The sequence below is a fragment of the Crinia signifera genome, chromosome 2 (genome assembly GCF_055691185.1).
Source record: "Crinia signifera chromosome 2, ASM5569118v1, whole genome shotgun sequence".
NCBI lineage: Eukaryota > Metazoa > Chordata > Amphibia > Anura > Myobatrachidae > Crinia > Crinia signifera.
Genome location: NC_139218.1, coordinates 206,641,394 through 206,655,864, shown reverse-complemented (window position 1 = coordinate 206,655,864; position 14,471 = coordinate 206,641,394). Strand labels below are relative to the sequence as shown.

The following is a 14,471-nucleotide window of genomic DNA, read 5'->3' as shown; positions in this document are numbered from 1 at the left end:
AGTACCTGCTGCACATACTTTTTTGGACATCTGAAATCGGCCCCCGGGAACGCGCATAGCACAGCATCGCGTCGCACACGCCGCACTAATACACCCCGATAATTGTACGCACGATGCGTTTTGTACTTTAAAAGTACAAAACGCATTCTAAAATCGATGCGTGTGTGGGCTGCATTAGATAGGAGTTCTATTTTACATGGGATGTTTCTATTGGCAACCAATCTAATCTACTTATTATTTATTTAGCACCTTCTAGTGCAGGCATTCCCAACCACGGTCCTCAAGGCACACCAACAGTGCAGGTTTTAGTGATATCCAGGCTTCAACACAGATGGTTTAATCAGAATCACTCAGGTACTAATTAAGTCACCTGTGCTCAAGCCTGGATATCACTAAAGCTGCCCATACACGCTGCTTTGTGGGCGTGCTGTACTAGCACAGATCACATTGCATTGCATTGCATGTTCATCCGTTGTGCATGCAATTTGATGCAATTTGATGAAAACTAAGTACAAAAAGTATGTGCTTGCACATACTTTTTGTACTTAGGTTTCATCAAATTGCATCAAATTGCATGCACAACGGATGAACATGCAATGCAATGCAATGTGATCTGTGCTAGTACAGCACGGAAAGCACGCCCTCATAGCAGCGTGTATGGGCTGCTTAAAACCTGCACTGTTGGTGTGCCTTGAGGACTGTGGTTGGGAATGCCTGTTCTAGAAGATAATAAATCTGATTGGTTACCCATAGCAACATCCCATGTGAAATAGAACTGCCCTTTTAGTAAATTTACCCCAATTTGTCTGGTTGTGAATTAAAATCTCTGCACTGTGAAATATAAAGGCACAGAACCATGTATAAGCAGCACTGCACCCTGAAGAAGTCTGCATGTTCACTTCCTCTGTAAACTTGCTGGGTCGACACATACAAGGTTGACATGAGTTATTTTTTTGTATGTTAATTTGTAGATTTTAATGCCCAAATTAGTGTACGTCTGCACTCGCCATGCTTCAGCCACATTTTACATTTTTTTAATCGGATACCATGTGGTTGGTAAAGTATGAAAAAGTTAAAAAAAGAAACCAATGTAAAAAAACAAAAACCTAAAAACTCCTGTTGACCTTTTCATGTGTCGACCATTGTCATGTCGACCATTTAAACATGTAGACCTTTTGACCATGTCGACCAAATGGTTCAGACCTAGACAATATCAACCTATCGGATACTGAAGTTGTTATGGTCACTGAAATGCCATGATATTCTGTGATTGGTCTGCAATTTCAGGAGGTTTTTGACCGGCTGCTAACTTTGCTCAGACTCCTCTAGCAAATACTGAAAAATTTAATATTAACTTTGGTTGTAAATAAAATATTTTTTTGTGCATCTGTAAACTTACTGCACACTCCCCATACAGCAGGCATTAATAATGCTGGCCATACACTAGAACAGTGATTCCCAATGCTGGTCCTCAAGTAACCCCAACAGTTCACGCTTTCGAGGTCACCCGGCAGGTGCACAGGTGTACTCCTTACTCACAGACACATTTTATAAGACAGGTGGAACTAATTATTTCGCTTGTGATTCTATGTGGAGACCTGGAAAACATGCACTGTGTGGGGTACTTGAGGGCCAGGGTTGGGAACCACTGCACTAGCTTTCTGCTTGATAGCACTGAGGTCATGGTTTTGATTCCCACCATATCTGTAACTGTGCAGAGTTTGTATGTTAGCCCCGTACTTGCGTGGGTTTCCTCCGGGTACTCCACTTTCCTCCCACAGTCCAAAAATATACTGGTAGCAGTGGCGTAACTATGAAACAATCTCCCCCCGCCACAACTCTCTTGCACGGCCCCCCCCCAGCTCGACCCCAACCCCCCCAGCTCAACCCCAACCCCCCCCCAGCTCGACCCCCCCCAACCCCCTTACCGTTCCACGTAGTGCCGCTGCGTCTGCCCCGGGACCTTCCGACAGCGTATCAGTCTGCGCTGCGGCTCTCTGTCTCCCTGCTCTATCGGTTCCATAAAAAACATGTCACTCAGCAAATGGCTGCCCCCGTACAGCAGACCATTTTTAAGGATGCTAGAGGAGGCCTCCGCCTCCTCTAGCATCCTCAAAAACGGTCTGCATTCAGGGGGCAGCCATTTTCTGTGTTTCACATTTTTTATTGCAGACGGAGCCGGGAGAGCAGGGAGACGGAGAGCTGGCGAAAGGTCCCATGGCAGACGCAGCGGGTAGGGTTACAATAGCCCGGCAGCCCCCCGGCGCCCTCACCTTCCAAGCACCTCCCTGCCACCACGGGAGTCGCTTTAGAATCTCGTCCGTGTTCGGTTTCTGGTCATCTGGCCACAATTTGACTTCACGGAGGGCGGAGGCTGTTAACTGGATTTCAACTTTCTGTTCTTCGCTTGGTGTATAGAGCTGGTACATGGACTTGAGCTTGTTCTTAAAAGCGGTGAATGTGGCACACAGCGCCTTGCTGGAGTTCAGCATCCATGGGGCCCCAAAGTAGTATGGTAGCATGATGGGGGCATATGGGGTTGCTGCTGGAGCAGGTACTGCCAATGGTGGGGCAGCCTGTTGGTCGCCATCGGGGGCATAACGGGTGGCTGTCCACCCCCAGCTTGTGGTGCTTCCATCCGGAGTTTGGATTCTACTCTGAGTTGACTGGATCCTGTTCGTGACGCCACGAAAGATGTAGGCACCGGAAAAGGCGTTACCTTAATCGACGCATCTTGAGTCGGTCCCACCAGTATTTTTCCATATCCGGTCTGGAGTCTTCTCGCTTCTGCAGAATGGCTAACACAAACCAGTCGACACAATTGCAATGTTGACCTTTTATTCTGGGCCTGCAACTAGGGGCCCCAGCTTCTCTTAACGTTAGATTAGGGGTATACCTCAGTACAGATTATGACAATACCAAAATGCCAATATTATTCACAATACGTACAATAAAATATTTCCAAACAGTAACTGCGATTACTTAATGTTATTACCACTACAGCATTGATTAGGTGCACCGGTGCACAGGAATATTCAGTATTCGCGGTGTCACTTACTCAACGGAAAGGGTCATAGACTCTTTTCCCATGGACTGATCAGCGGTGACTCGATAAACGTAAAGATCCAATCAGACCTTGAGCATAGTATCACCAGAGAACCGAATCGCACTAGGACTTTACACTTTTCTTATGCAAACATTGCTAAACCACGACAAGGATATCACAGTGTCTCAGGCCTATGGTACTCTTGTTACCTAAGACCGGTCAGTCCCGACAAGGGCCTATGCATAGGGCTTTCCGTCTATGGGAACTAATACTAGCGCTTCAAAGATACAATTCTTAAACTCTGTATAAGGCCGTGGTCCTTGAGCCACCGGGTGGCAGTGTTGCTCCAGGAAAGTCTTACTCTCACTACCATAATGCTAACTATTATATTACTAGTGCTTTTGCTGCTGGGGTACGGGTCCCAGACTAAGTCCTGCTAACCTGTTGGCTCTCCGGTTTGGCAATAGGGGATTTTTGAGAAAACACTAAGAAATGTTCCACGAGGATCAATGGCCATGGGGCTGCCTGAGCTTATACTGAAATGGCCCGGGAGTAGGGATAGGGTACCTGTGTAATGTCGCCAGCTCCAGCTGGGATGGATGAGTCTTCGCCGATCACTGTGCAACCCTTAGGGACCGCTAGTGTTGGCGCCAGGCATTGCCACACACCACTGCACAGGGACTTCTGCCACTGGACGTTCGATGCTGTGATGCTCTCGATTCTGCGATGCCCAAATTACTATTGGCTGACAATGCTGTGATGCGCAATGCTGCTGGTTAGATACTGCTCTTCCACATGGTGCTGGGCCTGTAAATCACTGGCCCTATGCTGCTGGGCCTACGCAGTGCTGGGCAGGGTTGGCTGCCCCTCGGCCTGACAGCCCCCTCACCCTTTCAGCGTGCCCAGCACGGCCGCCTCTCTGACTTTATACACACACCACCGGATTCCATCCATGCCGCATGCTGCCTCTGGCTTCTCCCAGCACATTAGTTCTCAGGTACCTTCCTGCTTCCTCCCCTTGGCCTTGCCTCTTCCTCTTGTCTCAGCCTCTCTCAGGCAGCTCCAGGCCTGTCACTCACTGGCTGCTGCTGCATTAACTCCCTATTAGCTGAGGTGTTACATGTGTGTGTGTGTAAACATACACAAGTCCTTTTTTCTAGTTAGGAACTAGGAGGCACAGCATCAGTTCCGGGACTGAATAGCATCACGGATTGGTAGGATGGTCCCAACCTTTCGTCCACTTATGGACTTACTAGTACTACTCTGCTCACCTTGAAGAAGTCCATAAGTGGACGAAACGTGTTGGACCCATCCTACCAATCCTTGATGCTATTCAGCCCCAGAACTGATGCTGTGCCTCCTAGTTCCTAACTAGAAAAAAGGACTTCTAAAAAACTATCTTTCTTTTACTGAGCTAAGTACTTGCAGTTTTTATTTAAAGCTTAAACAGTGTAATAGCATACTGTTTTTTATATTCACCCAAACTGCCCTTTGTTCCCCATACCAACCCCCTTCTCCCCCTATCTGTATTAATTGCATGTATATCTGTTTTTTTTACAAAAATTTCTATATATTTTGTACAGAACGGGATATTAATTAAAAATCAATTATTTGATTCATGTACAAATTTATTGCATAAAATTTATATAAGTCCAGTCAGGCGCCGGGTTTCTTACAATACCTTTCACAAAACTCTATCCGATTTACCAAGTCGGTTTTTAGCGACCATATTGCCCGCAATATGAGACAAAATCGCGTGTTTGCACAGCCTTAGAATGATTTTGTCAGAAAGAATAAACTAGAATAAGGCCCTGAGTGTAATTATCAAAGCAGCTGGGGAGCATTCTCTACCTGCTGCTTTAAATCCTTCGGCAACATACTATAGCTTCAAATCATTTAACAGAAAAAATAATATGGTGCATTTTTATTTGCTGTTATTGGATTACTAAACTGGATGAAGCATCGCGGGACTTTCTAAAGTAATGCTTAAATAATAATGTATATAATCTGCTATGGCTGCTAACAACATACAATGGGTGTACAATAGGTTTCCAGATGTGCAGTGCATAGGTAGAGTAGATACAATGGGGTAAATTTACTAATGGTGCCCACACACGCACCGATTTCAGTGCTATGCGTTTTTGGCTGTACAATGGTTCTTTACAATTTTTCTGCCAGAATTAAGCATGACCCGATGTGATGGTTATTTTGCTGTCTGCGATGCGATGCTGTGCGATTTAAGCACATTTTTTCACTGGCTTTTTCTGACCTTTATTTTGTTCGAGTTCACATGTTTTAAACCTGCAATAAAGTTGTTGATAACAATTTGTATGTAATTATTTCCCAAAAAAAAAAAAAAAAACGTCGTATAGCATCGGCTCGTATGCCTGTATAATGCTGAGCCCGATGCTATGCGATAGTGTCCAAAAAAGTACCTGCTGCACATACTTTTTTGGACATCTGAAATCGGCCCCCGGGAACGCGCATAGCACAGCATCGCGTCGCACACGCCGCACTAATACACCCCGATAATTGTACGCACGATGCGTTTTGTACTTTAAAAGTACAAAACGCATTCTAAAATCGATGCGTGTGTGGGCTGCATTAGATAGGAGTTCTATTTTACATGGGATGTTTCTATTGGCAACCAATCTAATCTACTTATTATTTATTTAGCACCTTCTAGTGCAGGCATTCCCAACCACGGTCCTCAAGGCACACCAACAGTGCAGGTTTTAGTGATATCCAGGCTTCAACACAGATGGTTTAATCAGAATCACTCAGGTACTAATTAAGTCACCTGTGCTCAAGCCTGGATATCACTAAAACCTGCACTGTTGGTGTGCCTTGAGGACTGTGGTTGGGAATGCCTGTTCTAGAAGATAATAAATCTGATTGGTTACCCATAGCAACATCCCATGTGAAATAGAACTGCCCTTTTAGTAAATTTACCCCAATTTGTCTGGTTGTGAATTAAAATCTCTGCACTGTGAAATATAAAGGCACAGAACCATGTATAAGCAGCACTGCACCCTGAAGAAGTCTGCATGTTCACTTCCTCTGTAAACTTGCTGGGTCGACACATACAAGGTTGACATGAGTTATTTTTTTGTATGTTAATTTGTAGATTTTAATGCCCAAATTAGTGTACGTCTGCACTCGCCATGCTTCAGCCACATTTTACATTTTTTTAATCGGATACCATGTGGTTGGTAAAGTATGAAAAAGTTAAAAAAAGAAACCAATGTAAAAAAACAAAAACCTAAAAACTCCTGTTGACCTTTTCATGTGTCGACCATTGTCATGTCGACCATTTAAACATGTAGACCTTTTGACCATGTCGACCAAATGGTTCAGACCTAGACAATATCAACCTATCGGATACTGAAGTTGTTATGGTCACTGAAATGCCATGATCTTCTGTGATTGGTCTGCAATTTCAGGAGGTTTTTGACCGGCTGCTAACTTTGCTCAGACTCCTCTAGCAAATACTGAAAAATTTAATATTAACTTTGGTTGTAAATAAAATATTTTTTTGTGCATCTGTAAACTTACTGCACACTCCCCATACAGCAGGCATTAATAATGCTGGCCATACACTAGAACAGTGATTCCCAATGCTGGTCCTCAAGTAACCCCAACAGTTCACGCTTTCGAGGTCACCCGGCAGGTGCACAGGTGTACTCCTTACTCAAAGACACATTTTATAAGACAGGTGGAACTAATTATTTCACTTGTGATTCTATGTGGAGACCTGGAAAACATGCACTGTGTGGGGTACTTGAGGGCCAGGGTTGGGAACCACTTCACTAGCTTTCTGCTTGATAGCACTGAGGTCATGGTTTTGATTCCCACCATATCTGTAACTGTGCAGAGTTTGTATGTTAGCCCCGTACTTGCGTGGGTTTCCTCCGGGTACTCCGCTTTCCTCCCACAGTCCAAAAATATACTGGTAGCAGTGGCGTAACTATGAAAAAATCTCCCCCCGCCACAACTCTTTTGCACGGCCCCCCCCAGCTCGACCCCAACCCCCCCAGCTCAACCCCAACCCCCCCAGCTCGACCCCCCCCCAACCCCCTTACCGTTCCACGTAGTGCCGCTGCGTCTGCCCCGGGACCTTCCGCCGGCGTATCAGTCTGCGCTGCGGCTCTCCGTCTCCCTGCTCTATCGGTTCCATAAAAAACATGTCACTCAGCAAATGGCTGCCCCCGTACAGCAGACCATTTTTAAGGATGCTAGAGGAGGCCTCCGCCTCCTCTAGCATCCTCAAAAACGGTCTGCATTCAGGGGGCAGCCATTTTCTGTGTTTCACATTTTTTATTGCAGACGGAGCCGGGAGAGCAGGGAGACGGAGAGCCGGCGAAAGGTCCCATGGCAGACGCAGCGGGTAGGGTTACAATAGCCCGGCAGCCCCCCGGCGCCCTCACCTTCCAAGCACCTCCCTGCCACCACGGGAGTCGCTTTAGAATCTCGTCCGTGTTCGGTTTCTGGTCATCTGGCCACAATTTGACTTCACGGAGGGCGGAGGCTGTTAACTGGATTTCAACTTTCTGTTCTTCGCTTGGTGTATAGAGCTGGTACATGGACTTGAGCTTGTTCTTAAAAGCGGTGAATGTGGCACACAGCGCCTTGCTGGAGTTCAGCATCCATGGGGCCCCAAAGTAGTATGGTAGCATGATGGGGGCATATGGGGTTGCTGCTGGAGCAGGTACTGCCAATGGTGGGGCAGCCTGTTGGTCGCCATCGGGGGCATAACGGGTGGCTGTCCACCCCCAGCTTGTGGTGCTTCCATCCGGAGTTTGGATTCTACTCTGAGTTGACTGGATCCTGTTCGTGACGCCACGAAAGATGTAGGCACCGGAAAAGGCGTTACCTTAATCGACGCATCTTGAGTCGGTCCCACCAGTATTTTTCCATATCCGGTCTGGAGTCTTCTCGCTTCTGCAGAATGGCTAACACAAACCAGTCGACACAATTGCAATGTTGACCTTTTATTCTGGGCCTGCAACTAGGGGCCCCAGCTTCTCTTAACGTTAGATTAGGGGTATACCTCAGTACAGATTATGACAATACCAAAATGCCAATATTATTCACAATACGTACAATAAAATATTTCCAAACAGTAACTGCGATTACTTAATGTTATTACCACTACAGCATTGATTAGGTGCACCGGTGCACAGGAATATTCAGTATTCGCGGTGTCACTTACTCAACGGAAAGGGTCATAGACTCTTTTCCCATGGACTGATCAGCGGTGACTCGATAAACGTAAAGATCCAATCAGACCTTGAGCATAGTATCACCAGAGAACCGAATCGCACTAGGACTTTACACTTTTCTTATGCAAACATTGCTAAACCACGACAAGGATATCACAGTGTCTCAGGCCTATGGTACTCTTGTTACCTAAGACCGGTCAGTCCCGACAAGGGCCTATGCATAGGGCTTTCCGTCTATGGGAACTAATACTAGCGCTTCAAAGATACAATTCTTAAACTCTGTATAAGGCCGTGGTCCTTGAGCCACCGGGTGGCAGTGTTGCTCCAGGAAAGTCTTACTCTCACTACCATAATGCTAACTATTATATTACTAGTGCTTTTGCTGCTGGGGTACGGGTCCCAGACTAAGTCCTGCTAACCTGTTGGCTCTCCGGTTTGGCAATAGGGGATTTTTGAGAAAACACTAAGAAATGTTCCACGAGGATCAATGGCCATGGGGCTGCCTGAGCTTATACTGAAATGGCCCGGGAGTAGGGATAGGGTACCTGTGTAATGTCGCCAGCTCCAGCTGGGATGGATGAGTCTTCGCCGATCACTGTGCAACCCTTAGGGACCGCTAGTGTTGGCGCCAGGCATTGCCACACACCACTGCACAGGGACTTCTGCCACTGGACGTTCGATGCTGTGATGCTCTCGATTCTGCGATGCCCAAATTACTATTGGCTGACAATGCTGTGATGCGCAATGCTGCTGGTTAGATACTGCTCTTCCACATGGTGCTGGGCCTGTAAATCACTGGCCCTATGCTGCTGGGCCTACGCAGTGCTGGGCAGGGTTGGCTGCCCCTCGGCCTGACAGCCCCCTCACCCTTTCAGCGTGCCCAGCACGGCCGCCTCTCTGACTTTATACACACACCACCGGATTCCATCCATGCCGCATGCTGCCTCTGGCTTCTCCCAGCACATTAGTTCTCAGGTACCTTCCTGCTTCCTCCCCTTGGCCTTGCCTCTTCCTCTTGTCTCAGCCTCTCTCAGGCAGCTCCAGGCCTGTCACTCACTGGCTGCTGCTGCATTAACTCCCTATTAGCTGAGGTGTTACATGTGTGTGTGTGTAAACATACACAAGTCCTTTTTTCTAGTTAGGAACTAGGAGGCACAGCATCAGTTCCGGGACTGAATAGCATCACGGATTGGTAGGATGGTCCCAACCTTTCGTCCACTTATGGACTTACTAGTACTACTCTGCTCACCTTGAAGAAGTCCATAAGTGGACGAAACGTGTTGGACCCATCCTACCAATCCTTGATGCTATTCAGCCCCAGAACTGATGCTGTGCCTCCTAGTTCCTAACTAGAAAAAAGGACTTCTAAAAAACTATCTTTCTTTTACTGAGCTAAGTACTTGCAGTTTTTATTTAAAGCTTAAACAGTGTAATAGCATACTGTTTTTTATATTCACCCAAACTGCCCTTTGTTCCCCATACCAACCCCCTTCTCCCCCTATCTGTATTAATTGCATGTATATCTGTTTTTTTTACAAAAATTTCTATATATTTTGTACAGAACGGGATATTAATTAAAAATCAATTATTTGATTCATGTACAAATTTATTGCATAAAATTTATATAAGTCCAGTCAGGCGCCGGGTTTCTTACAATACCTTTCACAAAACTCTATCCGATTTACCAAGTCGGTTTTTAGCGACCATATTGCCCGCAATATGAGACAAAATCGCGTGTTTGCACAGCCTTAGAATGATTTTGTCAGAAAGAATAAACTAGAATAAGGCCCTGAGTGTAATTATCAAAGCAGCTGGGGAGCATTCTCTACCTGCTGCTTTAAATCCTTCGGCAACATACTATAGCTTCAAATCATTTAACAGAAAAAATAATATGGTGCATTTTTATTTGCTGTTATTGGATTACTAAACTGGATGAAGCATCGCGGGACTTTCTAAAGTAATGCTTAAATAATAATGTATATAATCTGCTATGGCTGCTAACAACATACAATGGGTGTACAATAGGTTTCCAGATGTGCAGTGCATAGGTAGAGTAGATACAATGGGGTAAATTTACTAATGGTGCCCACACACGCACCGATTTCAGTGCTATGCGTTTTTGGCTGTACAATGGTTCTTTACAATTTTTCTGCCAGAATTAAGCATGACCCGATGTGATGGTTATTTTGCTGTCTGCGATGCGATGCTGTGCGATTTAAGCACATTTTTTCACTGGCTTTTTCTGACCTTTATTTTGTTCGAGTTCACATGTTTTAAACCTGCAATAAAGTTGTTGATAACAATTTGTATGTAATTATTTCCCAAAAAAAAAAAAAAAAACGTCGTATAGCATCGGCTCGTATGCCTGTATAATGCTGAGCCCGATGCTATGCGATAGTGTCCAAAAAAGTACCTGCTGCACATACTTTTTTGGACATCTGAAATCGGCCCCCGGGAACGCGCATAGCACAGCATCGCGTCGCACACGCCGCACTAATACACCCCGATAATTGTACGCACGATGCGTTTTGTACTTTAAAAGTACAAAACGCATTCTAAAATCGATGCGTGTGTGGGCTGCATTAGATAGGAGTTCTATTTTACATGGGATGTTTCTATTGGCAACCAATCTAATCTACTTATTATTTATTTAGCACCTTCTAGTGCAGGCATTCCCAACCACGGTCCTCAAGGCACACCAACAGTGCAGGTTTTAGTGATATCCAGGCTTCAACACAGATGGTTTAATCAGAATCACTCAGGTACTAATTAAGTCACCTGTGCTCAAGCCTGGATATCACTAAAACCTGCACTGTTGGTGTGCCTTGAGGACTGTGGTTGGGAATGCCTGTTCTAGAAGATAATAAATCTGATTGGTTACCCATAGCAACATCCCATGTGAAATAGAACTGCCCTTTTAGTAAATTTACCCCAATTTGTCTGGTTGTGAATTAAAATCTCTGCACTGTGAAATATAAAGGCACAGAACCATGTATAAGCAGCACTGCACCCTGAAGAAGTCTGCATGTTCACTTCCTCTGTAAACTTGCTGGGTCGACACATACAAGGTTGACATGAGTTATTTTTTTGTATGTTAATTTGTAGATTTTAATGCCCAAATTAGTGTACGTCTGCACTCGCCATGCTTCAGCCACATTTTACATTTTTTTAATCGGATACCATGTGGTTGGTAAAGTATGAAAAAGTTAAAAAAAGAAACCAATGTAAAAAAACAAAAACCTAAAAACTCCTGTTGACCTTTTCATGTGTCGACCATTGTCATGTCGACCATTTAAACATGTAGACCTTTTGACCATGTCGACCAAATGGTTCAGACCTAGACAATATCAACCTATCGGATACTGAAGTTGTTATGGTCACTGAAATGCCATGATCTTCTGTGATTGGTCTGCAATTTCAGGAGGTTTTTGACCGGCTGCTAACTTTGCTCAGACTCCTCTAGCAAATACTGAAAAATTTAATATTAACTTTGGTTGTAAATAAAATATTTTTTTGTGCATCTGTAAACTTACTGCACACTCCCCATACAGCAGGCATTAATAATGCTGGCCATACACTAGAACAGTGATTCCCAATGCTGGTCCTCAAGTAACCCCAACAGTTCACGCTTTCGAGGTCACCCGGCAGGTGCACAGGTGTACTCCTTACTCAAAGACACATTTTATAAGACAGGTGGAACTAATTATTTCACTTGTGATTCTATGTGGAGACCTGGAAAACATGCACTGTGTGGGGTACTTGAGGGCCAGGGTTGGGAACCACTTCACTAGCTTTCTGCTTGATAGCACTGAGGTCATGGTTTTGATTCCCACCATATCTGTAACTGTGCAGAGTTTGTATGTTAGCCCCGTACTTGCGTGGGTTTCCTCCGGGTACTCCGCTTTCCTCCCACAGTCCAAAAATATACTGGTAGCAGTGGCGTAACTATGAAAAAATCTCCCCCCGCCACAACTCTTTTGCACGGCCCCCCCCAGCTCGACCCCAACCCCCCCAGCTCAACCCCAACCCCCCCAGCTCGACCCCCCCCCAACCCCCTTACCGTTCCACGTAGTGCCGCTGCGTCTGCCCCGGGACCTTCCGCCGGCGTATCAGTCTGCGCTGCGGCTCTCCGTCTCCCTGCTCTATCGGTTCCATAAAAAACATGTCACTCAGCAAATGGCTGCCCCCGTACAGCAGACCATTTTTAAGGATGCTAGAGGAGGCCTCCGCCTCCTCTAGCATCCTCAAAAACGGTCTGCATTCAGGGGGCAGCCATTTTCTGTGTTTCACATTTTTTATTGCAGACGGAGCCGGGAGAGCAGGGAGACGGAGAGCCGGCGAAAGGTCCCATGGCAGACGCAGCGGGTAGGGTTACAATAGCCCGGCAGCCCCCCGGCGCCCTCACCTTCCAAGCACCTCCCTGCCACCACGGGGGCTGCGGGGCGATAGCTACGCCACTGACTGGTAGGCTAATTTGCTTCCAACAAAAATTAACCCTAGAATGTCTGTGTGTGTGAGTGTACATGTGGCAGGGAATATAGATTGTAAGCTCCACTGGGGCAGGGACTGATGTGAATGTCCATTTTCCTGAGTTTGTGAGCAAATTGCGAATTGTCATTTGCTCCCATAAAGTACCAGATTTTCAGTTCAACCAACCTATTATAACCCTTTTCCACTAGCAGAAATAACCCGGTAATCTCCACGGGGACGCGCATCTACCGAGGTTTTTCTGCTAGTGGAAATGCTCCCTGTCAAATAACCCGGTTTGGATTCCCCGGCAATCCTACCAAGGTAATGATCAGGGTAGCACTCGGTTTGCACCTGGGTTCAGGGTTAGTGGAAACGCTCCCAGCCCGTTATATTTGAAAAACAGAGGTGATTGGAGCTTCTGGGGTATGTTTATGTGCATTTTGTACATGTCTAGGTGCACCAATGGCTCAGGTATACTGCAAACAACAGTTTTCACAATAGTTTTACGTGTCGTGTGTGAAGACACTTTTGAAAAGGTTTCATATTGAATATTTGGGACTAAAATAAAGGCAAAACTTTTTCAAATAAATATTTATGGTCTATTCTTTAGTCAGAAAATGTTTTGTTTAATGGAGGCCCTTTTGGGTAGGGGTGGCCCTGTTTTATGACCTCCCCTTTGGTAAAGCCATTAAAAAAGGCCTTTTCTTATGTAATCTATAGGAAAAAACACTGGCTTTACCTGGGTTAAGTGTAAATATACTGGGTAGCACTGTAGTCGAAATGTGTCTTAAACCCAGGTCCAACCCGGTATCAATCCGGGTACAAATTACCGGGTCTGACCCAGGTTGCTAGTGGAAAAGGGGTATTAGTTGGATGAAAGTTGGTGAGTCAGCATACAGTAGTGCAAAATGAAAGCTTTACATATACTGTATAGAGAAGTAGAGTAGACAAGCCTCCTAATATCAATATTTTACAAATTAATAAAAGTTTGTTTTTAAAACTGTACTCAATATATTTCAAGTCTAATTTGCATTCATATCTATATTTTTGCTCCACAGGTTATCGTCCTGCAATTGTCCTCATTTATGAAGAAACGTAGAGACTGCAGCAAAATCTCAAAATTTCTTTAATTCATTTTAATCCTGACAACACCAGCAGAGACAATATACTGTACCAAGGACACCGTTTTCAAGAGCAAATTTTGAGCAATGTATTGTATCCATGGTATACAAGACTATTACACCGCAGTAAACATAAAAAACCTGCTTGTTTTTATACAAAGCAACTCTGGAAAGCTGTTGTGACCTTACTTTTCTGTATGAAGCAAAATATGACAGATGCAATGCCTATGCATTCCAGAAGTATTGTAGGGTTTCTAAGAGAATAAAAGAAAAGTCATATTTTGCAAAATGCTTTGTGTTCATTAATTGCTGTCTTACAAAGCAGAATACACCCTGGAGCATGAGACATGGGGAAGGGGATGCAAGGTAGGCTTTTGTCTGATCACAAATGGTTACTTAACCAGAGTGCCCAAACATTTAATTTTCTATGCACTATGAGTATACGCTTAACTGTTTTTTTGTGTTACATACTGGGCCACAACCTTGATGCGCTAAATAAAACATTGGGCCCTAATGATGGAATCCTCTGGTGGTTACCCCACTTAGGGCCTTATTCTGGTCGATGCGTAAACTTCCGAATTCTTTCGGATGGCGTTTTTTAGCCATCTGCGC

The 14,471-nt window shown here is 45.1% G+C and overlaps 1 protein-coding gene across 1 annotated transcript in view; it reads left to right on the top strand.

The window, feature by feature from the left end:
* GJA9 (gap junction protein alpha 9) overlaps positions 1–13,990 on the top strand; it is a 44,517-nt gene extending 30,527 nt beyond the window's left edge. Inside the window, exon 3 of the mRNA XM_083171136.1 lies at positions 13,797–13,990. The gene's annotated coding sequence lies outside the window, so the exon portion shown is untranslated. The remainder of the gene's footprint in view (positions 1–13,796) is intronic.
* The last annotated feature ends 481 nt before the right edge of the window (positions 13,991–14,471 follow it).